Here is a 27,408-nt window from a genome sequence, read left to right as displayed (position 1 = left end):
AATGTAATTTAAATGGCGTCATGTGTGAGGTGTGTTGTCAGTAATTGCTAATTAAAGCATTCCCTTATGGATAAAAGGCAGAGGAAATCACCTTTCAACTCCATGCTTGCAGATGAGAAGACCAAAATGCAGAGAGAGAGGGAGAGTGACTTTGCATGAGGTCACACAGCTCATTATGGCTCAGCAACAATGAGAATTTACACTGTGAAGTCTCTCCAGGGCTCCTTCAGTATCAGCTATATATGGAGTTCTGTTTAATGGTTCATAAAATATTAAAGACTATCAGAATTTAAGTTTCCTTAGAGAGGAAAGACCCGAAGTTGATACTTTTTCCTCACAGAAAAGATGGAAGTATTCCTAACCTCTTTACCTAGGAATAAGGTCAGTTGAGAATCTTTATACACATGGGTGAAAAGGATGAAGTATTTCTTACCTGAAGAATGCATTCTTCAAATCAAGGATGCTTCCAGAGCCAAAGCCCGTTTGGTTCCCCAGCACCGAAACATCATAGCTCTTGCTGTAGAGTAAACCAAAACACATCACTTCACAATACCAGGGAGCTACTCTCGTATGTCTATGGCATCTACACGCACTGCTCCATGAGAGCGTGTGTTTGGCATCTATGTGTATCCACGTTTGTTTACTTGGATCTGGTGATGTTTGCCAGCGCCAACGGAAAGCTTTGTTAGGAGTGATCCCTATAATTTCCTGATCTGAAAAATTGCAAAAGTAGTGGTACTTCTGGTTAATCAAAATACTTATTTTTTTTTCAGGAGAAGAAACTACCAAAATCAGTGACAGAATAATGGCATTAAGTAACAGAGGCTCTTAAGGGCCTTCATTCAAGTAGCAAAATGAACCTAATCATGGAAGGACTGGTTGAGCTGAAAGCCGAGACTGAGAGGTACAACAGCTAACAGATGTGATTGATTGATTTTAAGAGGCCCCAGAAGAGTTATATAATTACATTAAGAGCCACGGCCTGATAAGAATAATTAATGGGGACTATCCTGATGACTGACTTGAGGCCTGTTTGTTGAATTTTTTTTAATTGGTCATTCATTGGTGATTTTTATGTTGTGGTCGCTATTGTTCTGTTTACTTTGGTGAGCTGTTTAGTAATCAGTCTTCTGGATTTGTTTGTTTATTCATTGCTATATTAGTTATGTGGAGAATCCATTTTACTTCTGAGGTAGAGTATCCCGGGCTGGCTTCAAACTCATGATACTCTTGCCTCAGCCTCCTCAGGTTCTGGAATTACAGGCATGTGCCACCCTGCTTGGCTTGGTCAAATGGATGAAGAAAGAATTGGGGTGGGTGGGTGGTGGGGAGAGGTGGAGGGAGGAAAGAGGAAGAGAAGGAGAGAGACAGAGAGAGACAGAGAGAGACAGAGACAGAGAGCATGAGAGGCACAGCTACACATTTTACCAAATAAAAGACACCCTCTTAACAGCATCTGCTGGATTTTGTGTTAATAAAGAGGAAACGAAGTCCTCTGGTTATGCATCAGTGTATTAATGGATTTGAAGGAAGCATCTGGAAGGTCACAGCTAAGAACAGAATGGTTCTCCCCTGAGAAGAACAACTGGTAGATTGTCACTGTGACATCTCCAGTGCGGATCTTTTACAGAACACAAGGTATAGAGACATTGCTGGATTGTACTCACTTTTCACAACTTACTCCTCATCACAATCTGATCTTCTCTGATGGACAGACACAGAAGGGTAACAGGATTCAACAGGGCCAGTGGGAAGCTGAGACTGAGTATGAGTAGCCGGGTTCAAGGAAAGGTAGGGATCATTGACTTCATTCACTGCATTCTGGCCAAACAGATTGTCTTGTCACTGAAAATTTCAAGCAAACAATCTACTTCAGGAGCATTGTAATTCTAGTGTCAAGGTACCCAGACAGCCTACCTATAATTCCAAAATTAAAATACCCTTTTAAAAGTGACCAATATTGGATCATCGTCTCAAAACTCTATCTAAAAACCCTAAATAACTATTAATTCTTTCATCCCTGTTATTTGGCAATATGTATTCTTTTCTTTGAAACAAGAAAAAGACTAGTTCTTTTCCAGACACATTCATTCATTGAAACTTTATAGGCAGTGTCGGTGACTTAAGTGAGAAGTTACCATAGTTCAGTAGTAAATACAAAGTCACTCCTTTGCATATCAAAATTTCTTCGGTAATATCTAATGATATTACTTGGGAACATCAAATGAAGGCTAAGTCTTGGGAGAGAATGTGACAATTCCATGGCTCAGAAAGGACAAGAGCAAGAATAGGATGGGGAAATAGAAATGGCAGGAAGCTTATGAAAATCCATCCTTGTCAGTGAGGATTTACAGGTAGATAAAGGAAGATGGAATGTTTTTCAAAGATATTGAGTTAGACCCAGAAAGCAGGTCCATTGAAGAGTGGAAGAAAACATTAAACTTACCATAACTATAATTATTCGCTTGTGTCAGTTTGAACTCAAGACCTTGCGCTTGCTCAGTTGCTACTTTACCACTCAAACAACACCTCCAGCCTGTTTTTTTTTGTTGTTTGTTTTTTTTCTTTTGAAGGTACTAGGGTTTGAACTGAAGGCATTGCATGGCAGCTTGGCTTTTTAGCTCATAGTTGGCACTCTACCACTTTTACCATGTCTCCAGTCCAGCTTTTCGGCTGGTTAATTGGAAATACAGTCTCTTAGCTTTTCTGCTCAGGCTTCAAACCTCAATGCTCAGATCTCCTCCTCTTAAGTAGTTAGTATTACAAGTGTGAGCTACTGGGCCTGGCCCTCAGGCTGGCTTTTTCCTGGTTATATTGGTGATGGTGTTTTGAGGATTTTTCTACTCTGGTTGGCTTCAAACTATGATCATCCAGACCTCAACTTCCTCTCTAGCTAGGATCCAACTATTATTGTGAATGTTTTAGTTAATTGTTATAGTGGATTAAATTTTGTGACCCTTTGAATTTCATGGCCCAAGTCTTAACTCTGAACAGACACCTTGTTTCTGTGTGTGTTTAGGTGATGTCATCCTGGATTAGAGTGTGCCCACACCCATGTCTACTGTCCCTACATTAAGAGGCCAAAACATGCAGAGATACTCATGGGAAAGAAGGCCACATGAAGATGGATGTAGCCGCAGGAGTATGAAGCGTTATCAGACACCCTGAAAAACCAAAAAACACAAGGCAATGTTCATGCCTCAAGCTTACAGTGAGGTTGTGTCCCTGATGACCCACAGAGTACAAACATCTGGTCCCCAGAACTAAGAGAAGAATAAATGCTTGCAATCTCAAGCCACCTGATTTTTGCTAACTTATTATGATACTTCTAGGAATCCAATATGCTTGTGTAACAAATATAGGTGGTATGCTGGTGAATTCAGTAGATAAGGGCTGGGTGCTCATCAACAACTAAAAAATGAGATAGGTGTTATACTTACCTAAATCTTCAGAGATTTCTGAGTTGGGGTGGCTTGATTAAATTCTCATTGCTTCTTAACTAATGTGGTACAACATCAATGAGCAAATGCCAAACATACGCTGGGCAATGAGTCAGAGCTAAAAGAATGGAACATTGTAGAACAAAGAAACGTCATTTAAAACGGCACTATTACAGGTTGTTCCTTCATCAAGACCACGTACAACCATTTCCTTCCTTAATTCCTCGTGATACAGCTGACAAAATATAGAGCTGTTAAAAGGTTTTATATAGTCCATAGTAAATCAGTTTAATGATGACTGTTAGGAGAAGCACTCGAATGTTCCAAGACTTTAATTCTTAGCTCAGCATTTCTTCCAACTTTATAAACTACAAAGCGCATCCAACTTTCTCTAAACTAAATCCCTGGCAAACCTGGGCATTGCTAGCTTTTGCAGGGATCCAAATTTTTAAAATAATGTTTCAAAATATTTTGGCACAGGCTGAAAGGCTGGTCTAGATTCTGGGATCAGTGTAGATTTTTTTCAATGCATTTTTTATTTCTATTTTTATACACCTTATAAAATGCATAATATGTGAACTTCTACATATGTCTAGGTATGCATATGTGTGTATAGTGTGCATATGCATAGATGGAAAGGGGCTTCCTATGATGATGATGATGATGATGATGATGATGATAATGACGACGATGATGATTATTATTATCATTTGTGCATACACACAGTTACAACTGGGAAAGACCAAGATAAAATTCAAAACAATCATCTCTGTGAACTTTAGGGATACAAATTGCATAAAGTTCATAAAAAGGTAGGTTCTATTTTGTTGCCAGAGCAATAAATTGCATAATAGCTCCAGATAACAGGAGGCTATCAGAAATAAACTGCTAACAATGCAATCATAAATGGTGTTGGTGGGGAAAGAAAGGGCAGCCATTGTCACGTCTGTGTCTTTGCATGGGGACTCCTCCCAGGAGTTCAGAGTTTAGAAGAGCATCTGACAATAAGCAAGGGAGAGATCCTATCTATGGCAGGACAAAGGAATAGCAATCTTACTGGAAAAGTAGCATGAAAACAGTGACATTCAGGAAGTGTGGAAGTTTATAGACAATGCTGAGAAAAACTGAGAATCACAGCAACAAAAGTACGAAGTGCTTTGAGAATATAAAAGAGAATAAAGGACTAAGATTGACTGGGGGCTGGCTGGGTTTTAATCATTACATGGTGTTCTCTCTGTGTTGATATTTGTAAGGGCCTGGTGAGATGGTGATGACCAATACTACTTTAAAGATGAAGAGGTGAGAAACAGTGATGCTAGACAGATTAATTAAATTACCCAAGGTCGCTGAGGTAGCAGCCAGTATACAGAAAAGACTGGACAGAACCAGAGACCAGCAGACTCTAAAGCCCAGTGTCTTTTCAGTTATATAATAAGACAAAGAACTTCCTACTGCCAAGTACCTGCAGACCTGTGACAGCTCACCTCTTCTTTCCATTGTGCCAAACTAAGTCCTTAAGAAGAGATCTGCAGGTCATAACACTTTCACTTGCCTAGGCCTTGTAGAAACATTGGTTAGTCTCTGAAATGTACTGAAGAAGAACACAGCACAGACTAGAACCCTCTTCTCAGAGGGTCACAAGGAAGTGTTAATGCTACAACATCAGATCTATGATAAAGGCTCGGAAAGCTGTTGGACCTCGGGATCGTGAGGAAGGTGTATGTGGTGAATGGTTTGCTTCCTTTTACTTACAGGTGGAATGAAGCAGAAGGAGATTAAACAATCTGCACAATAAAGAAGGTATGCCATGGAGGAATATGATGATTTGACTCCACGCAAGTCTATCTTGAGATGCTTGAATAGATACAAATATTTGAGGGCGAAAATAGACGATTTATTACTGTGGTTTGCAAAAGGCAGAAAAAGCAAAGTCCAAATCTCCAGACAGATGCTGGCTGTTGCTCCCTCACACTTTTGTTTGGAGCTGGTCATTAAACAGATGGTTGATGAGGATTTAGAGAGGAAATGGTAACTTCCAGGATGAACATGACAGAAGTCAGCATTTTGCACTTTTCTGCCTGGAAGCCATCCAAACGCCATAGGGAACAGGAAGATACTTTAGACCACAGAACCTCATTTGCTACAATACTGGAAGAAAGACATAATACGCAGTCTCCAACATATGTATAAGGGAATTAAAGGCAGTTGAGGTTGGGTCTAAACCATATGGGAAAGGGCACAGAAATAATTCAGGGAGTGAGAAGAGAGCCCAAGGGGTGGGCAGCACATCTCTGAAAGTATTCACAACAACACACTGTCTGATAGTAAGAAGCAAAAAGCTTGTGTGTGTGTGTGTGTGTGTGTGTGTGTGTGTGTGTGTGTGTGTATGCATGCGCCAGTCCTGGGACTTGAATTCAGGGCTTAGGGTGCTGTCTCTGAGCTTCTTTTGGCCCTACCACTTGATCTATAGTGCTACGTTTGGAGATATGAGTCTCACAGACTTTCTTGCCCCAGCTGGCTTCGAACCACGAACCTCAGAATTCAGCCTCTGGTGTAGCTAGCCACTGGTGTTTGGTGAGATGCATTTTCTGAATGGCAAAAGACATGGTCTTCGTTTTCAACTCCTCAGCATGAGCAGAGCTTCGGGGAAAATGCTATTGGAACTAGGCTGTGGTGGGACGATCTGAAGCGTCCAGGAGCATGCGTTCTTTCCAGAAGCAGTGTGGCTCCATGGCACACACCAAGGAGAGTTAACAGAACTTGCAGGCTGTCAGATCTCCTCATCATGAAGACTTCTTTCTCTAAAGACCTACCATCTGAGGTTGAAATATAATCACATCAGAACAATAGGGAGATTTATGATTAAAATATATAAAAATAATTGACATTTATGAACAGGTGAAGAGTATGTATTGGGTAAATGATGCCATGACACAGATTAAAAGAAGTGTGAGTAGAAGCCTGGCACCAATAGCTTACACCTGTCATCTTAGCAACTTAGGAGGCTGAGATCTCAGGAATAGGGTTCAGAGACAAACAAGACAAAAAGTCCCTGAGACTCATACCCCCAATTAACCAGCAAAAAGCCAGAAATGGAGTTATGGCTCAAGTGGTGGAGTGTCAGCCTTGAGTGAAAAAACCAACCAAGAATGAAATGCCTTAAGGTCAAGCCCCAGTACTAGGGCCTATCTCCTTTAGTAGGACATATTCATGTGTATAGGATACTGCTGTAAGGAAAAATGTATGGCTTCCTTGAACAAACCTGTATGTGCTCATATGAATGTCTATACGTACACATGTATGTGTGTATTTTATTAAAGTTTGCATATAAGTGCTTCTATGGAGTAGCAATGATTTGTGTATCATGTCTTTTCTCTCAGCCTGGACAATGTTTCCAGAGGCACCTTCCTGCCCTGGTGCCCCCAGTATCATCATTCCCAACTTGATAACTGCATCAGGGCCATTTCTCTCTAAGTAGGTAAACAGATAAGCCGGGATGTTCTTACAGGACTGGAGGAGAATACATGTGCATAGTTTCCTTCACTTGAACACTTGACCAGAACAAATCTCTTAGCTAGTTGAAACGTGTGAAAGAGAGTTGGGAAGTTGAGATTAAAACAGAGGTTTGGGGGTTCTGGAAGCCATACAGTCCGCACAAGAAACACCAGACATTGACAGACAGCTGTAGTGGGGTCTTTCTTATCTCCCTTTCCCTCTCCCTCCTCCTCTTCCCTCCTCCACGCCCCCATCTTGGGGCTTGAACTCATGGCCTGGGTGCTGTCCTTGAGCTTTTTGCTCAGGGATAGTGCTCTACCACCTTGATCCACAATTCCACTTCCAGTTTTCTGCTGGTTAACTGGTGATAAAAGTCTTACAGACTTTCCTGCCTGGACTGGCTTTGAACTGTGATCCTGAGCCTCCTGAGTAGCTATGATTACAGACCTGAGCCACCAGCACCTGGCTCTTTCTCAGCTCTTACCTCTCATTGTTATGCCCCTTCTAGTAGGGAAAAAGAAAGAATGCAAAGAAAGAGAAGTTAATGCTGCAATTAGCTCTGGTGAAACATACCTGCCTGATCACAAAGAGGGATTCTAGCTTGTGAGTCAAAGGGGCAAGCAGGATAAATCAGGTGATTGTCTTAGATATAAGAGGTTGCATAACCAGGTATGTGTTCTACCTCATCTATCTTGGAAAAAAACAAGCAAGTTGGAGTATAGATAGTATCTCACTCCTCCAAAGCTCAACCCAACTGACTTGTGAGGTTTTAAGTATTTGAGTCAGATTTGATATGACACTATGACAGTCACTTCATTCTTATCCCACCCAAAAGCATATAAGTAGGATTAACATTAGAGCTTATTTCCTTGAAAACTAGTATGTGTTATTGCTATAAAAACAAATATATTGAAGTATACATGCATTGCTATGACTATATATAATAGCAAATATATGTTGAAATAATTTTTGACAAATACTTAAAATTGTGATTATAAATAATATCATGGCATAGTCTGGTCTATCAAGATGGAGCTTAAGTACAGAGATCTAACAACAGTTACATTAAACCCGAATTCCAGGCCACATTAAGCTATGTATGAGGTTGGATTGAGCCATCTGGAACAAAAAAATCATTTCTATTCTGCAAGAAAATAAGGGAAAAAAGACAAGCCTGGAATTGGTGGCTCACATCTATAATCTTAGTTACTTAGGAGGCTGAGAGCTGAGGATCATAGTTCAGACTGGATTGAAAATTCCATGAGACTCATCTCCAATTAAGTACCAAAAAGGTAGCTGGAAATGGAACTGTAGTCCAAGTGATGAATTCAAGCCTCCCTCCCCCGCAGGATCAGTGTGCATGCATACGTGCACACATGTGCATATGCACACACACACAAGGCAGAAAGAATAAAAGACTCAGAATTATTATTTTGTGAGATCCAGAGCTGTGTCCATTGAATATTGTCTTTGCCTTGGCAGTGAGCTTTCTAAGTATGTGATGAATGTTGGACACTGTTGTACTGTTTTTTATGTTTTTGTTTTTTATAAGATTCTACTAGAACTCACCAGGTCCTCAATGGGTTCCGGCTAGGGCCCACCCACCATATAACAGGGTCCTGGAACAAACTGCACAGGGTGGCTGTGCAGTTAACCAGAACTGGTTGAGTGTTAGAAACAGGTGTGACTTAGGACACAGGTGGCAACTGTCCTTTAGAAGCCATTATCTTGGTTGTGTCAGCTCCTTTATGTGGATGTTCTCAAGGGAAAGGCTATTCTAGGACTCTAGATGTAGAGTGAACTTGAAGGGGAGCATGAACCTTGCAAGATCATGGTCATAGTAGATTGATTTTTCTGTGAAGCAACTTAACTTCTCAACAAGCCCATAGCAAGAGTCATGCAGAAGTCACCAACAATCAATGTTTTTGGATCTATATGTGGTTTGGAGGAAAGTAGGGTTTCTTGCATAAATGTGGGTGCTCCAGTATTTGGTGAATAGATATTTGGAATTGTTATATCCTCCTGTAGGAGACATCCTTTTATTAGTATGTAGTGTCCTTCTTTATTTCTTCCTATTAATTTTAATTTCAAGTCTATTTTATCTGATATTAGGATTGCTACTCCAGCCTGTTTGTGGGGACCAGTTGCTCCCCACTGGATAGATCAGCTTGGAAAAACTCAACAGAGAAACATTGGATCTAAATAATTGCATAGACCAACTAGACTTATCAGACATCTATAGAATATTTCACCCATCAGCGACAGAATACACATTCTTCTCAGCAGCACATGAAACATTCTCCAAAATAGACCACATTTTAGGCCACAAAGCAAATGTGTACAAATATGGAAACATTCAAATTATGTCCTGCATTCTCTCAGATCACAAGGAAATAAAATTAGAATTCAAGACCAAATGCCACTAAAGAAAATCCTGTAGCACAGGGAGGCTGAAAAACACACTGTTGAGCCACAAGTGGGTCATGGAAGAGATTAGAAAGGAAATTCAAATGTTCATGATATTAATGAAAATGAACATACAACTTACCAGCCAGTCTGGAACACAGCAAAGGCAGTACTCAGAGGAAAATTCATAGCTCTGAGTTCTTACACCAACAAATTGGAGAGATCTCAAACCCACAATTTAATCATGCACCTGAAGCTCCTTGAAAAAGAGCAACAAGCCAAACCCCAATCCAGTAGGCAGAACAAATAATTAAAATTAAATCAGAATTAAATGAATTACAGTCCAAAAAAACCATAGAAGGAATCAACAAAACAGTTGGTTCTTTAAAAAATTAATAAAATTGACAGACCCTTAGCAAATCTTACCAGAAAAAGAAGAGAACACACCCAAATAAATAAACTCAGAGATGAGAATGGAAACATCACCACAGAAACAACCAAGATTCAGAATATTAGAAGGGAATACTTCTCAAACCTTTACACTAATAATTTTGAGAATCTGGATGAAATGGAAGAATTTCTAACAAAAATTGATATGCCCAAATTAAACCTAGATGACTTAAACCAACTTAATAGACCCATATCAAGCATCGAAATAGAAACATTGATAAAAGACCTCCCATCCAAGAAAAGCCCAGGATCAGACGGGTTCACAGTTGAATTCTACAAGGCCTTCAATGCAGCACTCACACCAATACTCCTCCAACTCTCTTCAATGAAATTAAAAGTGAAAGTTCACTACCAAACTTCTTCTATGAAGCTATCATAACCCTCATCCCCAAACCAGGCAGGGATTCATCAAGGAAAGAGAACTATAGGCCCATTTCTTTGATGAACATCGATGCAAAACTTCTCAACAAAATTCTGGCCAATCGACTTAAGCAAGTCATCAAAAAAGCATACACCATGATCGAACAGGATTCATTTCAGGAATGCAAAGCTGGTTCAATATACACAAATCAATTAATGTAATTCATCACATCAACAAGAGCAAGGATAAGAACCACATGGTTGGGCTGGGAAGGTGGCTCAGTGGTAGAGTGCTTGCCTTGCATGCATGAGGCCCTGGGTTCGATTCCTCAGCACCACATAAGCAAAAAGTAAAAAGCCGGAAGTGGCGCTGTGGCTCAAGCGGTAGAGCGCTAGCCTTGAGCTGAAGAGCTGAGGGACAGCGCCCAGGCCCAGAGTTCAGGCCCCACAACCGGACCCCCCCCCCCCAAAAAAAAAAAAAAGAACCACATGGTTATCTCAATAGATGCAGAAAAAGCATTTGACAAGATCCAGCACCCCTTTATGATGAGAGCTCTGGAAAAACTAGGAATCATGGAATATTCCTCAATATAATAAAGGCTACATATGACAAACCTACAGCTAGCATTACACTTAATGCCAAAAAGCTAAAGCTGTTTCCTCTAAAATTATGAACAAGAGAAGGATGTCCACTCTCTCTATTCCTCTCCAATCTAGTAGGAGAATGCCTAGCTAGAGCAATAAGACAAGATGCAAACATAAAGGGCATCCAAATAGGGAAAGATGAAGTAAAACCCTCCCTCTTTGCAGATAATATGATCTTATATTTAAGGCATCCCATGGACTGTACTTCCAAGTTACTTGAGTTAATTCGAAACTTTGCAAAGTAGCAGGGTATAAAATTAACCCTCAAAAGTCTATGGCTTTTCTATATGCCAATAATGAGAAGAGTGCAGCTGAAATCAGGAAAGCAACTCCTTTTCTAATAGCCCCACAAAAAAACCCTAGGAATTAACTTAACTAAAGAAGTGAAGGACCTCTATGATGAAAACTTTAAAAACCCGAAAAAGGAAATTAAAGCAGAACTAAGGAAGGAAACCCGGCTCCTAGATTGGGAGGATTAACATCGTGAAAGTGGCAATACTGCCAAAGGCTATCTACAAACTCAATATTCCAACCTCATTCTTCAATGAAATAGAAGAAGCAACTCAACAATTCATATGGGACAATAAAAGACCCCGAATAGCAAAAACAATCCTTAGCAGAATTAACAGTGTTGGAGGAATAACAATACCAGACTTCAAACTCTACTACAAAGCCACAGGAATCAAAACAGCTTGGTACCTGAAGACCAATGGAATAGAACCAAAGACCCAGAAATGAACCAGCAGACCTAAAACCACCTAACCTTCAATAAGAGAGCTCCCCCAAAATAGAATGGAAGAAAGACAATAAATGGTGCTAGCAAAATTGGTTAAACACCTGTAGAAAACTAAAATTAGATCTTTATATATCACTCTGCACCAGAATCAACTCCAAATGGATTAAAGACCTTGAAGAAAAAGCAGACACCCTCAAAACATTACAGGAAGGGTTCCTTGACACAGGGAGAAATCTTCTTAATAAAGACCCAGAAACACAACAAATCAAAGAAAGGTTGGACAAATGGGATTGCATGAAACTGCAGAGCTTCTGCATGGCAAAGGACATAGCTAGTAAGATCAATAGAAAGCCCACGGACTGGGAGAAGATCTTCATTAGCTATACAATAGACAAGGGCCTCTAAAATATACATAAAACTAGAAAAATTAAATTCTCCAAAACAAATCTTCAAAGAAACAACTGCCCTATTAACAAGTGGGCTAAAGACAAAGAGACTTCTCTGAAGAAGAAATAAGAATGGCCAATAGACACATGAAGAAATGTGGTATATATATACAATGGGATTCTATCCTTCTATCAGAAAGAATGACACTGCCCCATTTGTTAGGAAATGGAAAGACTTGGAAGAAATTATATTAAGTGAAGTAAGCCAGTCTCAAAGAAATTTAGGTCCATGGTTTCCCTCATTTGCAATAATTAGTTTATGTATAGGATGATTTTATCAGCTGAGCAGAAAAAGCTCAAAAGCTATGTTCATATGACCACATAAGATGATGCTAATTGAAATGAACCCCAAGATATGGACACAAGAGGTCTTTCCTTGTTGTTATTGTTTTTAATGCACTATTTATTTATTTATTTATTTTTGTTTCCTTTGTGTGTTCTTCCCCCTATGGTATATCCCCTATTGTCACTGCACTTGATTTTGGTACCCTGCATCTTGTTTATACATTTGTCTAATCTGGGGAGGGGAAGGGGAATAACAAAACGCTGAAACCAGGACACAGGATGACTCATTACAACAATGATATCCACAAGACAGCATATTAGAAATGAACTTTACAACCTTGGGAGGGGTGGGGCAGGGTGCGGAGGAGTGTGGGAGGTGTGGGAGGGAAGGGATAGTTGGAGAACCACAAGGGAACTAGTAACAATGCTCAACAAGAAATGTACTCATTGCCTTACTCATGTAACTGTAACCCCTCTGTACAACATCTTTACAATAAAGTAAAACTTAAAAAAAGAGTTATGCAGAAGTAGCCATGGCTTATGTCAAATGCAGAATAAGCAGGCATAGATGGCATGTGGAAAATAATACAACAAAGTCTATATGATGGGCCTGTCCTAGTCTGTGGGACCTTGTCACTTCAACTGTCTGGACCTCATCTGTTGAAGGCTCATAAAAATCTCTCTTCTTGCAAGATTATGTTCAATGGGAAGAATTGTGTAGGACAGGGCTCAGCAAGCTTTAATTAACTGCACAGTTAAATCAATGCATGCTGACATCATCAGTCCATCTCTGAGGGTGTATCATTCCAGAAAACAATGTATCTTAGTAAGTGCCTTAGAGTTTTCCAAAGGAGAGCCTGTGTTATATGTATTTATGATGCCCCAAAACACTTAGCTTCTTTTGCCCAACATAAACACTTCTGTCTAATCCCATTGCCAGGGAGAAATCTGAACTATAGGAACTGCCAAACACTATAAATCATGGTTTTCCAACACCAGCTCCCCTCCCCCAGCCAGATGTAAAGTATGTACCTGCACACCACTGGCTCTGTTTTTATTTCTGTGGACTTGCTACAACCCCACCTCCCCTCACTCCCCAGACCATGCCTGGAACTTGCTAGGAGTTCAGTGGCAGCTTGGCTTAGTGGTCTTGAATATTAAGAGAGGCGGTCTAAAAGCAGCTTTGATTCTGCCTCGCTGTGTGACTTGAACTAGTCACTTGAATTCTGTGTTGTCCTATGCCTATACCTGGGAAATCATTATAAATTAGCCTCCTATGAGTTCTTGTGAAGCTCAAGTAGGCTAATAAAGGAAATCACGTTGAACAATTTTGTTATAGGAAATGTCAGCTATTGTTCTTAGAACATCTCCTCAGATGCAAACTGAGGCCTAGGGAAATGCTTTCCATGCTGCTGGGACCACAAGATCCCTGGGAGGAGCTTGTTAAAAGTTCAAATTCTGGGGCTCAACTCCATCAAAACATAGGGACATCATCACTAGAGACGAAAGCCTCTGTCCCTTATCAAGGTTTCTTGGTAAGGACATATGGGCTTGCGCTATGTGGTCTGTGAACCTGAGAAGACCTCAGTTCAACCAATCCTGCCAGGCCCAGGGCCATCAACCTGTGAAGAAGACAGAAAACAACAAAGAAGCATTCAAAACATGGTAGTGCAGTCAGATTTTGAGGAAAGGATCTACAGGGGTCAAAGCCTCCACTACCCACCCAGCTATCAGGAAGAAGGGGGGCCAGCCTTATGCTGATTAGGCCCACAGCTATCCTAACCAGGAAGCAAACCTAGGTCACTGGGGGACTGAGGGATTCTTCTAGGCCACCTGCCCATTCTTACCTGAGAGCCTTTGATTGTTTTCTATCTCAATCTTCAAGACTCCGCTCAAACCTTTTCATTCAAGACTTAAAACCTTGTGTTACCATTAAATACGTAAGTTTTCATAAAAGCAGATTGTTTTCTGATTCATTCATTCAGTGGTAATACCTAGCATGGAGCCCGGGATGTTACTGAGGCTAAACAGAACCCTGTATAATGAGCTATTTATTCTAAGTATTTATTCACATTTCATTAGTGAATGAGTTGAGGACCAATTGGCCTTGTATGACACACAGGTTTCCATAAAAATGATGGTAAAGTAAGACCTCATTTGTCTAGGCTTCTTCAGTTCCTTCTTGCTAACTTTCCCCCTTCCACCTCCACATAGGCCCAGGGGCAAGCTGGCCTCCAGGTACAGCCAGTGCTGTCAATCATTTCATAACTACTTATATTGAAAACAAGGCCTTTGTAATATGAGAAAAATGCTTGAAAGCAGCACACCATAGCTTTAAATAATCTTTTATTTAGCATTTAGAAGGAAAATGAGAGTGTTGTTGAGGAAGAAGCCGTTGTCATAAGTCTAATATTAGAAGAAGGATTGAAAAAGGGAGGGGTAGAGGGGCCTGGAAAGGAGGAGAAAAAGGAAGGTACAAGGGGAGGAGGAAAAGAAGGGGGGAGGGAAGAAAGAAGAGGGCGAGACAGAGACAGAATTTCCCAGAAAGTACCAGAAGGTCTCAAATACTTGGCCTACCTCCCTCCAAATGGTAACTTCTTTGGTGTAGAGGGGATGCACCATGAGTATCTGCTTAGATCCAAAGCTCAACAGGTGATTCTAATATGCAGTTACCTCTTATTCATTCCTCTAGCATTCTGGCCCAGGAGGTAAAAGGGAAAATCACCAGGGCAGAGACAGAGACTGAGTGGAAAACTCTCTTTATCGCTGAGTCCAACCTAAGCTCACAGTGGGGATGCTTCTGTGCCATTTACTGTGTGTGTTCAGTACCAATTAAAACCCTGTAGGCAGAATCAGTGTGGGACAGCTGTGGGCAAAGAGTCCACTGCTGGGTTTGAAAAAAAATGTCTGGCTGGACCATGTTTCATATTGCTAATTCTTAGACATTTCAAACATCCTTCTGTACTATATCCTTCTGTTCTGCATTATGAAGTAATGGCAGCAGATGGGAGCTGGCATCTCTTCGGGTTTCCTAAGATACACCGTAGGGGGAGATGGCTTAGGAAAGTAATCTGTGGGCTGGGGACTGAGGGATCATTTCCATTGTTTTCATCCAACTAGGGTTTTGTTTTCCAAGTAAACTCAGACTGTGTGTGTGTGTGTGTGTGTGTGTGTGTGTGTGTGTGTGTGTGTGTGTGTGTGTTCTCATGAGTGAGTTCCTATTTCCAACCCCCATCATTCTTTATGCGAGACATTCTCATATACCCCCATCACCATCACCATTGCTCATGTGTCGTTAGGGAAGGCCTTGTGGATTTGATCTAGAATACAATTAATACTCTACCTTGAGTTTCTGTTATCCAAAACGCTTGGAACCGGAAGAATTGTTTTTGTTTAGGTAAGTTTAGAATATTTGCATATTCATACTGGAATACTTTGGGATATTGAGAGCCAAATCCAAACACGAAATTAATGCTTTTTATACACACTATGTATAGTCAGAATGTCGTTTTATATGTACACACATAATACACAGTACATACATACAGGGTTTGAACTGAGGAGCATGATTGCTAAGTGCTTGCTCAGTAAGCCACTTGAGCCAGGACTCCTGCCCTTTCTGATTGAGGTGTGTGTGTGTGTGTGTGTGTGTGTGTGTGTGTGAGAGAGAGAGAGAGAGAGAGAGAGAGAGAGAGAGAGAGAGAGAGAGAGAGAGAGAGAGAGTCCTGAGGCTCCAACTCAGGGCTTGGGCACTGTTCCTGAGCTTTTTTTTCAAAGCTAGAGCTCTATCACTTTAGCTACAGAAGCCCCAAGTCTGGTTTTTTAGTAGTTATTTGGAGGTAAGAGTCTCAAAGACTTTCCTGTTGGGCTGGCTTTGAAAAATCATCCTCAAATCTCAGCCATTTTAATGGCTACGATTACAAGTATGAGCCACTTTTAAAGAATTGTTTTTAAGAATTGCTTTACAGAGTTCCGGGAAGATGGCGGAGGAGAAGCTGGAATCTGAACAAGCTCTCGCATAGAAAGCAATTTTAGAGTTCTAGTGAACAGTCCTAAGCCAGAGAATCACACCAAGTGTGCCATCACAGGACAGAGAGTTAGACAAGAGAGGGGAAGCCAAGGAAACACATCAGCTGCCGCTACGGTGGCAGGGTTGCGGCGGCGACCACCGCCGCGGGGTCATACCTGAGACACAGAGAGTCCGGGACGAAGGAGCCAGACGCAGCGGACGAGCGGATTCTACTCAACACCAACAAGAACCGACAAGGAGCGGAAATCTTCATCCTGCTGTTTGCAGACCAGAGACGACCCAGGATCCAAGACTCGGCGTGAGTACAAGCCCGACATCCTCACTCCTTCTCAGGAAGCAGAGGAGGGAAGGCTACCCCTCCCCCCGCAGCACCGGTGATCTCCATCTTGGATACCGACAAAGCTCGGAGGAGCTGCTAGCTCCAGCTCAGGCCTTGGAATAAAACGAGTCATTTAGCAGGTCACAAGAACTTAACGGCGAAGTGACCTGCCAGACTCAGCACCATCCAGGGAAAAATCACCCAGCTCAGGCGCCAGCCATCGGAGTGCCTTGCCTCACTGGGTAACCAGAGCCAGAGGCTGCCCCTCCCTCTAGCAGCCACCACAATCAATTGAAAAACAGAAACCCTGAGAATGGCTCCAGGCTGGGCGCTGTGAGCTTTATCACAAAATAGCCCCAGGGAAAAGCTACTGTTTGTTGAAAGGCCTCAACTCTACCCAGAACCTAGCCTCATTACCACATCCCCCTCTTTTGTGACTCTCAAAGCAGACCACCCTCCCAGAAAACTAACCTGGGAGGGGGATCTCAAAATCTTGGGTAAAGCAGAGCATTTTTCTGCCTCTTCCAACCAACCGACTTAAGAAACCAATCAAGCCATAGGACCTCAAGCTGACCAGAGACTCCAACAAGAGACTGGTTAGAGACAAAAGGGAGATACAGGATTCTTCCCACTCCTCCCCCCCCCCAAAAAAAAAATCAAAAGACTGGTTTTTTTTTTCTTTTTTTTTCTTTTTTTTTTTCTTCTTCTTCTTTTCTTTTTTTGCTTGTTTTTTGTTTTTTGCTACCTTATATATATATATTTTTTCCCTTCTAAAACTTTTATTAATCTTTAATTTTTGCCTCTTCTGAAAAAATAATTGTTTTCCAGTAACTTTTTTTTTTCTCATCTTATAATTTTTATTTTAGGAATATGTGAATGAGAGTTTTCCTTTCTTTTCTTGTCTTCTTTCTCTTTTTCTTTCTTTCTTAATTATCTTTTTGTTTTTTGTCTAGCTCTACTGAACTTCTGATCTTTTCTTCTCCCTTTCCCATCCTTAAAGCTTTTCACCTCTCCTCTATGTCCCTCCCCTTCTCGGAACATATTCACATTCCTCTCTAAATAGACGGTCTTTTAACTTCTATAATAACATTAATTTTTACGTTTCTATTTTTTTTCTGGTCTCTCTCTCTCTCTACTGGCATCCTACCCAACCCATTTCCTGCATTGTGATTAGGACATAGTTAACTCTCCCTGTGCCTCCCCACACCAATCTATTCCTATTTTTTACCCACATCTCTCCCTAATCCTAATAATTTCTGGTTTTCCAAATTCTTTTCTGCGGTTCGAAGTACTTTAACATATAGTTGTTTGATGTTGAATAGATGTATCTGTTGAACTAGATTGTATCTGTAGACTATTGACTGTACAAACACAAACTTTGGTTGATGGTTGCCTTAAGATAGTGTTCTAGCATAAAACTGGTGCAATCTTCATCTCAAATGGGCCGAGTAAGCTGGAAAAACACAAGAAAAATGGCAAATTCGGGTATCTCAATTCCCAATCTTGATAATCAGGGATTAGAACAGATAAAGAATAATCCAGAGGAGAGTTCCCAAATAGCTCTACAAACACTAATAGCAAACATGATAAATGAGAAGTTTGACAATGTACAAAGGACTCTGTATGAGCGTGATAGGGAGAGAGAGGAGGCATCCCAGAAGTTTATACAGGAATATCATAAGCGTGAGGAAGCTACTCAAAAACTGATACAGGATTTGCGCGAACAACTTGAGAATGCTCAAAGAGAAAGGGAGGAATGGCGTGAGCAGGCAGAGAACACTCAAAGAGAACTGCAGGATTCCCACGAACGGGAAGAAAGAGAACTGCAAGAATCCCACAGACAGGAAGAAGCTAATCAAAGAGTAATTCAGGAATTGAGAGACCAAGTAGAGAATACACAAAGATCACTAAAGGCATTCATGGAATCCATTAACAAAGAGCTGAAGGAAGTCAGGGAGACCACAAAGGGAATGCTGAATGGAACCCAACAGAAGGAATGGGAGTCCAAAGAAACCATAACCAATCAACTAAGTGATTTGAGAACAAGCACTGAACACCAAATTAAGGAAGTAAAGAAATTCATACAAGACCTAAAACAGAGCTTCAACAAAGAACTTGAAGCCATCAAAGCTGACCAATTAGAAGGAAAAGAGATAAAAAACAAAGTAGAGAGTCTTGACAGCAGGTTAGACCATGCAGAAGATCGAATCTCAGGGATTGAAGACAGCCTAGATATTATAGAGAAAGAACATACAACCATCCAAGACAAGTCCAAGAAATATGATAGGTCTATCCAACACCTGGAAGACACCATCAGAATGCCCAATCTAAGGTTAATGGGTGTAGAGGAGCACCTAGAAACAGAAGTTAATGGTCTAGGAAATTTGTTTAACAGGATCCTAGCAGAGAACTTCCCAAACATACAAAAAGATAGGCCTATTCAGATACAAGAAGCTTTTAGAACCCCAAATAGACCAGACCAGACTAGGACATCCCACCGTCACATTATAATCCACACAGGATCAACCCAGACCAAGGAAAAGATCCTTAAAGCTGTCAGGGAGAAAAGGGTAATCACCTACAAAGGGAAACCAATTAGAATTACCTCAGATTTCTCAGCAGAGACAATCAAAGCAAGAAGAGCCTGGAATGACGTATGCCATGCCCTAAAAACAAATAATTATCAACCAAGAATACTGTACCCAGCTAAACTCTCGTTCATAACTGAAGGCCAAATAAAAACCTTCCATAGCAAAGAAAAATTGAAACAATACATCTCCACCAAACCAGCCCTACAAAAGATTCTTAAAGATGTCCTACACATAGAAAACCAACAAGACCGCAACAAAGGCCAAGAAACTGCACCCAAACTGAGAATCCAAGAACCTTAGGAAGAACCCAGTTTCCGCAGCCCCCAAGAAGGTGGATAACATGGCAGGAACTCCCAAATACCTCTCAGTACTATCTCTTAACGTTAACGGACTGAACTCTCCAATTAAGCGACATAGACTGTCTAGTTGGATTAAAAAACAAGACCCTTCTATCTGCTGCCTGCAGGAGTCACATCTTGCCTGTAAAAACAAACACATCTTCAATGTTAAAGGCTGGAACAAAATCTACCAAGCAAACGGCCCTCATAAACAGGCGGGAGTTGCAATCCTAATATCAGATAAAATAGACTTCAAACTAAAATTCATGAGAAGAGATAAAGAAGGTCGCTACATACTAATTAAAGGATCTCTCCTTCAGGAGGATATTACAATTCTAAATATCTATTCGCCAAACAATGGAGCACCCAAATTTATCAAAGAAACACTACTTTCCCTCAAATCCCATATAGATCCAAAGACATTAATTGTTGGGGATTTTAACACACCACTCTCCCCACTAGATAGATCAACTCGGCAAAAACTCAACAGAGAAACCGCAGATCTAAACAGCTGCATAGATCAACTAGACTTAACAGACATTTACCGAACATTTCACCCAGCAGCATCAGAATACACGTTCTTCTCAGCAGCACATGGAACGTTTTCTAAAATAGACCACATTTTAGGCCACAAAGCAAACTTGTCTAAATTCAGAAACATTGAAGTTATACCTTGCATTCTCTCTGACCACAAGGGAATAAAATTAGAACTCAACACCAAAAGCCACCAAAGAAAGTCCGGTGTCACATGGAGGCTGAACAACACACTGCTGAATCATGAGTGGGTCATGGAAGAGATTAGAAAGGAAATTCAAATGTTCATGCTATTCAACAAAAATGAACACACAAATTACCAGCTCCTCTGGGACACAGCAAAGGCAGTACTCAGAGGCAAGTTTATAGCTCTGAGCTCCTACATCAACAAATTGGAGAGATCGGAAACTAACAATTTAATGACACATCTAAACCTCCTTGAAAAAGAGCAGCAAGATAAACCCCAATCCAGTAGACGGAAAGAAATAATCAAAATTAAATCAGAATTAAATGAATTAGAATCCAAAAAAACTATAGAAAGAATCAACAAAACAAAGAGTTGGTTCTTCGAAAAACTTAACAAAATTGACAGACCCTTAGCAAATCTAATCAGAAAAAGGAGAGAACACACCCAAATTAATAAACTCAGAGATGAGAATGGAAACATCACCACAGAAACAACCAAGATTCAGAACATTATAAGGGAATACTTCTCAAAACTTTATGCTAATAAGTTTGAGAACTTGACAGAAATGGACCTTTTCCTAGCAAATATTGACATGCCAAAACTAAACCAAGATGAGTTAAACCAGCTTAACAGGCCCATATCAAGCATTGAAATAGAAACAGCAATAAGAGACCTCCCAGCTAAGAAAAGTCCAGGACCAGATGGTTTTACAGCGGAATTTTACAAGGCCTTCAAAGCAGAGCTCACACCAATACTCCTCCAACTCTTCAATGAAATTGAAAGAGAAAGCTCATTACCGAACACATTCTATGAAGCCATCATAACCCTCATCCCAAAACCAGGCAAGGACTCATCAAAGAAAGAGAACTATAGACCCATTTCTTTGATGAACATTGATGCAAAACTTCTCAACAAATTTTTGGCCAATCGACTTCAACAATTCATCCAAAAAATCATACACCATGATCAAACAGGATTCATTTCAGGGATGCAAAGCTGGTTCAATATACGCAAATCAATTAATATTATTCATCACATCAACAGGAGCAAGAATAAGAACCACATGGTCATCTCAATAGATGCAGAAAAAGCATTTGACAAGATCCAACACCCCTTTATGATGAAGGTTCTGGAAAAATTAGGAATCCATGGAACATTCCTCAATACAATAAAGGCTGTATATGACAAACCTACAGCCAGCATTATACTCAATGGTGAAAAACTAAAGCCATTTCCTCTTAACTCAGGAACGAGACAAGGATGCCCACTCTCTCCACTTCTCTTCAATCTAGTATTAGAATGCCTAGCTACAGCAATAAGACAAGATGCAGACATAAAGGGGATCCAAATAGGGAAAGAAGAAATAAAACTCTCCCTCTTTGCAGATGACATGATCTTGTATTTAAAGAATCCCATGGACTCCACTCCCAAATTACTCAAGCTGATTCAAAACTTTGGCAAAGTAGCAGGTTATAAAATTAACCCCCCAAAATCAATGGCTTTTCTATATGCCAACAATGAGAAAAGTGTGGCTGAAATTAGGAAAGCAACTCCATTTGTAATAGCCCCACAAAAAATAAAATACCTAGGAATTAACTTAATCAAAGAAGTGAAGGACCTCTATGATGAAAACTTTAAAATCTTGAAAAAGGAAATCAACACAGAACTTAAAAAATGGCAAAACCTCCCATGCTCCTGGATTGGCAAGATTAACATCGTGAAAATGGCAATACTTCCCGAGGCTATCTACAAATTCAAAGCGATACCTATCAAAATTCCACCCTCATTCTTCAAGGAAATACAGGAGGCAATCCAAAAATTCATATGGAACAATAAAAGACCCCGAATAGCAAAAACGCGCCTCAACGGAAAGAACACTGCTGGAGGAATATCAATACCAAATTTCAAACTCTACTATAAAGCCATAGTAATCAAAACAGCTTGGTATTGGCATAAGAACAGACCTCAGGACCAATGGAATAGAATTGAAAACCCAGAAATGAACCTACAGACCTATAGCCATCTAATCTTCGATAAGGAAGCTAAAACAATAGAATGGAAGAAAGACAGCCTCTTCAGTAAATGGTGCTGGCAAAATTGGTTAACTACATGTAGAAAACTAAAGCTAGATCCTTCTATATCACCCTGCACCAGAATCAACTCCAAATGGATCAAAGACCTTGAACTCAAAGCAGACACTCTGAAAACATTACAGGATGGAATAGGAGAAACCTTAGGTCTCCTTGGCTCAGGCCGAAATTTTCTGAATAGAGACCCGGAAGCACAACAAATCAAAGAAAGGTTGGACAAATGGGATTGCATACGGTTGCAGAGCTTCTGCAGGGCAAATGACATAGCTAGCAAGATCAATAGAAAGCCCACCGATTGGGAGAAGATCTTTACTAGCCATACAACGGACAAGGGTCTCATATCTAAAATATACTTGGAACTCAAAAAATTAAACCACCCAACAACAAATCCTCAAAGAAACAACTGCCCAATAAATAAGTGGGCGAAAGACTTAAAGAGAAGCTTCTCTGAAGAAGAAAGAAGGATGGCCAATAGACACATGAAGAAATGTTCAACATCCCTAGCCATAAAAGAAATGCAAATCAAAACAACATTGAGATATCACCTCACTCCAGTTAGAACAGCAAAAATCAAGAACTCTAACAACAACAGATGCTGGAGGGGATGTGGACAGAAAGGAACCTTACTTCATTGTTGGTGGGAATGTAAACTTGTTCAACCACTTTGGAAAGCAGTATGGAGGTTCCTCAAAAGACTTCACTCCCCTATGATCCAGCAATCCCACTTTTGGGCATTTACCCAAATGTTTACAAACAAGACCACACTAAAGCTACCAGCACAACTATGTTTATTGCAGCATTATTTACCATAGCTAAGATCTGGAACCAACCCAGATGCCCCTCAGTAGATGAATGGATCAAGAAAATGTGGTATATATACACAATGGAATTCTATGCCTCCATCAGAAAGAATGACATTTCCCCATTTGTTAGGAAATGGAAAGGCTTGGAAAAAATCATATTAAGTGAAGTAAGCCAGGCCCAAAGAAGCATAGGTCCCATGGTTTCCCTTATTTGCAATATCTAGTATAGGTATGAGTCAAGCAGAAAAGGTCAGATAATGTGATGTTAGGAAAATGAACCCTTAAATTTGTATTTTAATGTTTTCGTTTCTTTCATGCATATGTTTCTAACGCATTTATAAGATTATTTCTTTGTTGCTTTGTATGTCCCTCCCCCACAATGTAACCCCCGCTTTCACTATATTTGATGTCAGTATAACATGTGGAGGAGATGGGGGCAAACAAGTCGTTTAAGGATTCAGGTGGACCTGTTGCAACAATGAGAAGTACAAAATGTCATGTCAAAACCAGCTTTACAAAGTCGGTGGGGGGGGAGGGGGGTATAATTGGGTGGGGGGAGGGGGGAGGCGGGGAAGGGAGGTGAAGGGTAAACAAAGGAGGAGGCTGCAATGCTTGGTAAGAAATGTATGCATTATCCTGCCCATGTAATTGTAGCCCCTCTGTACAGTATGTTCTCAAATAAAATAAAATAATATTAAAAAAAAAGAATTGCTTTAAAGAAATAATGTATTTTACTACATGTACATCCCTCATTATTTTTATCCAGTCCCTTCTTGATGGGTCAGGTTGTTTTCACATCAGGCCTATTGTGAGTGAATAGTGCGTCCGTGAACAAATTCCTAGTTTCAATTCTTTTCACTAAATAGCAAAAAGTTGGGTTACTGTTTCATATGGTAGATCTATTTCTAATTATCATTATTATTGTTGTTATTGTGGTCATGGGCTTGAACTCAGAGCCTGGGCACTGTCCCTGAGCTCAAGGCTGACACTCTATCACTGGGGGCCACAGCTCCACTTCTGGTTGTCTGGTGGTTAAGAGTCTCAAAGACTTTCCTGCCTGGCTTTGAATCATGATTCTCAGATCTCAGCCTCTTGAGTAGCTAGGATTACAGGCATGGGCCGCTGGCTCCTGGATTCTAATTTTTTAGGTACATCCACATAAATTTCTTGACAGCTGCTCCAACACTATGTGAGGGTTCCACTTTGTCCACACTCTCAAGAAACACTTGTCTTCCTATTTTATTTTGGAGTGTTATAACAGTCCTCCAGAAAAGTATGAAGTCATACCTCACTGTAATTCTAATTTTTTGTTTTTGTTGGTCATGGGGCCTGAACTCTGGGCCTGGGCGCTGTCCATCAGCTCTTCAGCTCAAGGCTAGGGCTCTACCAACTTGGGCCACAGCATCACTTCTGGCTTTTTCTGTTTATGTGGTGCTGAGGAATCGAACCTAGGACCTCATGCATGAGAGTCAGGCACTCTACCACTGAGCCACCTTCCCAGCCCCTGTAATTCTAATTTGAGATCAGTTTCTGCATCCATATGCAGGTCTACCACTGTAGAAAGTGGTATCCATATAAAGAAGTTTGCTCATTAGATGTCTGCGTTTACTTAACACTAGCCAAGATGTGCTACAGTTATATATTCTTATAAATATATGGACTTTTTCATATAAAGCACAGGAGAAAACGAGCACACAGTATTCAAAAAGAAATTTCAGGCACTGTCTCTTTTGTAGGAAGTAAGAGCAAGTCTGTAATTCTATAAAGATATCCATGGAGGTATGTTAAGATAAATGTAGATATTAGAGATTGCACAATGTCATTCAAACTGAACCTATGCAAGCCCTAACAGAAGGAAGTGACTAAGTCTAGACAATTACAGTGGACATCTCTTCTTGGTTCTACCAAGCAAATGCTTGTTATTAAGGTAACAGCACCAGGCTCTTTTGGGAGGTATCTCTTCTCCACTCACAGTTCTTCTGGTTTTGATGGTATTTATTCTGCCCTTGGCATGGAGTTCAGTCCCAGCCAGTCAGAGCATCTTATTTTACTCTGCCTTTGGCACAAAGGACTCAGGGTTAAGCACCTAACCCAATGAGTGTCAACTCTACAACTTCTGTTTAAATGTGCCCACTTCCTCAAGTGGTCACAGAGCCATGAGTACATGAATCATGAGAAAAAGCAGCCTATTGAAGGATGGAGCCAAGCCCAGTGTCTGTGCCTTGGTATCTATTTGTGTCTAAGAAACTGAATCAATTGCCTGTACTTTTCATATGTATTAGCCAGAAATATTATTTTCCTGAAGCCATTTTCTCCCTATTGGGTTTGATCACTTAAAACCAAAAGTGTCTTCACTAAAAAGAAAACAATGAATAAAACAAGAAATAACATGTATAGGAGCTACAAACAGAATTCTAAGAGAACAGCTTTGCCTGACTGAAGGAAGTCTTAGTTGTGTGAGCACTGAATGACCTTGACAACATAGCCCTAAGGAAGATGTCTGCTGCAGTTGGCAATTTTGGCTGGAATTGGAGAGCTTTGGTGCCTGAAGATCCATAAAATGACACACTGAATTCCCTGATCATTCTCTGAAAGGTGAATGAGTCCTGCAACAGAACATTATGGAAGAACCATGAATTGGACATAGGTTACAGAAAAAAAATTGATTCATATAAATGTAAAAATCAGGCTTGGGCTGGATGTGGGAGTATAGGCTTATACTCACAGCTACCAGGAAAATGGAGATGAAAAGATTGTGGTCGAAGATGGCCTGTGCCAAAGGTTAGCAAGGCCTTATTCTCAAAGGTTGTGGTGATATAGACAAAATCCAACTACATTGTAGGCAGGGTGGGGAATGGGGTGGGGGAGGGGGTTCATGAGGATTACAGTTCAAGGCTGGCTTTGGGCAAAAGTATGAGACCCTTTCAGAAAATTGGACTAAAACAAAAAAGGCTGAGATATGAGCTCAAGTAGGAAAGCACTTATAAATTCTAGACCTTGAATCAAACCCTAGTACTGCCCCTGCCCACCCCCTCTTCCCCCATCAAAAAAAGGAAGAAAGAAATCAGGCTTATTCTAAGGGCCAACCCAGATACATTTAAGAGTCATTATTATGAACTGAGATGTGGAGAAATACCAAGAACACCAGGAAATACCACGAATAAATAGTAAGCAATTCAAAGGAGAGTTGAGGAATTCACTGAAATATAAATGACACACAGAGAGGGGATTGTGAAAATCCAAAGACGATTGTGTTGTTCACAATAGAATACCTGTAAAACTCTTCCTCTTTGTGCAGGCAAAAGCATGGTTATATTGTCACTGGACAGAGGTGAGGGTTAGCGGTATTTCTCTTTGAAAGTACAGGCTCTTCACTTAGGGTCCTTGACTTCAATCACAGAATAAGAATTTCTGGACAAGTCACAATAGTAAGAAAACTTGGTGGAACTGTATTGAATTAGTAAGCAAATAGACAAGTGGACAAAAAACAGACAAACAGAAGGGCAGGGCCACATTCTAACAGGGTGTGGGTACTCTGGTAGAGAGACAGAGAAGGGGGGGAGGAAGGGAAGGAGGGAGGGAGGGAGGGACAGAGAGCTCCTTGGCTGTTGGGATGGGACATATTTATGGTAAAAGCAGTGGGTCTGGCTTCAAAGTTATGCGAAGCTAGGTTTTTGTCTTTGTTCTAATCACTCCTAGTGTGACATTCTGAGTTTCCAGATGTTTGGGAGAATTTCTTCCAGGTAAGAATACATCCTACCATACAACAGATCCCTATCCTTGAGATAAAGAAGGTGCCCTGTCATCTCCATTTGGGGTAGAAGGTTGCTTAAGTTTGAGAGAAGCATTTTCTCAGGAAAACTACATTCTGTCAGATAATTGTTAACTCTTGGAGTGCGAAATGCATCCCTCAGGAAGGAGTGCATCCTGTTGTCTCTCTTTGAGGCAAAGATGGCGCTTCTATGTTTCTAAATGTCATATTCTGAGTTGCCTTCACCAGGCCTCATTTTCCTTAAGTTATCCTGTCTCATTTTCCCCTAACTGACTTTGGTTTCTTAATCTTCAGGGAAGTAGATGAATGAGTATCTACTGCATTTGCTGCGAGCTGACTATACCTCATTTCCCCCTGGTCTATCTGGCTTCATTTCCCCTAAAATGACTTTGTTCCTTTCATCTTAAGGGAAGTAGATGGACAAGCTTTAAGCTTGAGTTTTTGAATCCCTGGCAGCCATTTACCACGCCTCACTTTTCCT

The 27,408-nt window shown here is 40.6% G+C and overlaps 1 long non-coding RNA gene across 1 annotated transcript; it reads left to right on the top strand.

Moving 5' to 3' along the window:
* Positions 1-304: 304 nt before the first annotated feature.
* On the top strand, positions 305-3,144 carry LOC138836832 (uncharacterized). The gene is made up of 3 exons (XR_011375080.1): positions 305-381; positions 774-904; positions 3,020-3,144. It is a non-coding gene; the product is annotated as an uncharacterized lncRNA (long non-coding RNA).
* Positions 3,145-27,408: the final 24,264 nt, after the last annotated feature.

Source organism: Dipodomys merriami, unplaced genomic scaffold (assembly GCF_024711535.1).
Source record: "Dipodomys merriami isolate MVZ:Mamm:240054 unplaced genomic scaffold, mDipMer1.0.p SCAF_26, whole genome shotgun sequence".
Lineage (NCBI taxonomy): Eukaryota > Metazoa > Chordata > Mammalia > Rodentia > Heteromyidae > Dipodomys > Dipodomys merriami.
Note: the sequence above shows the minus strand (reverse complement) of the source record. Positions and strands in the feature narration are given on the sequence as shown.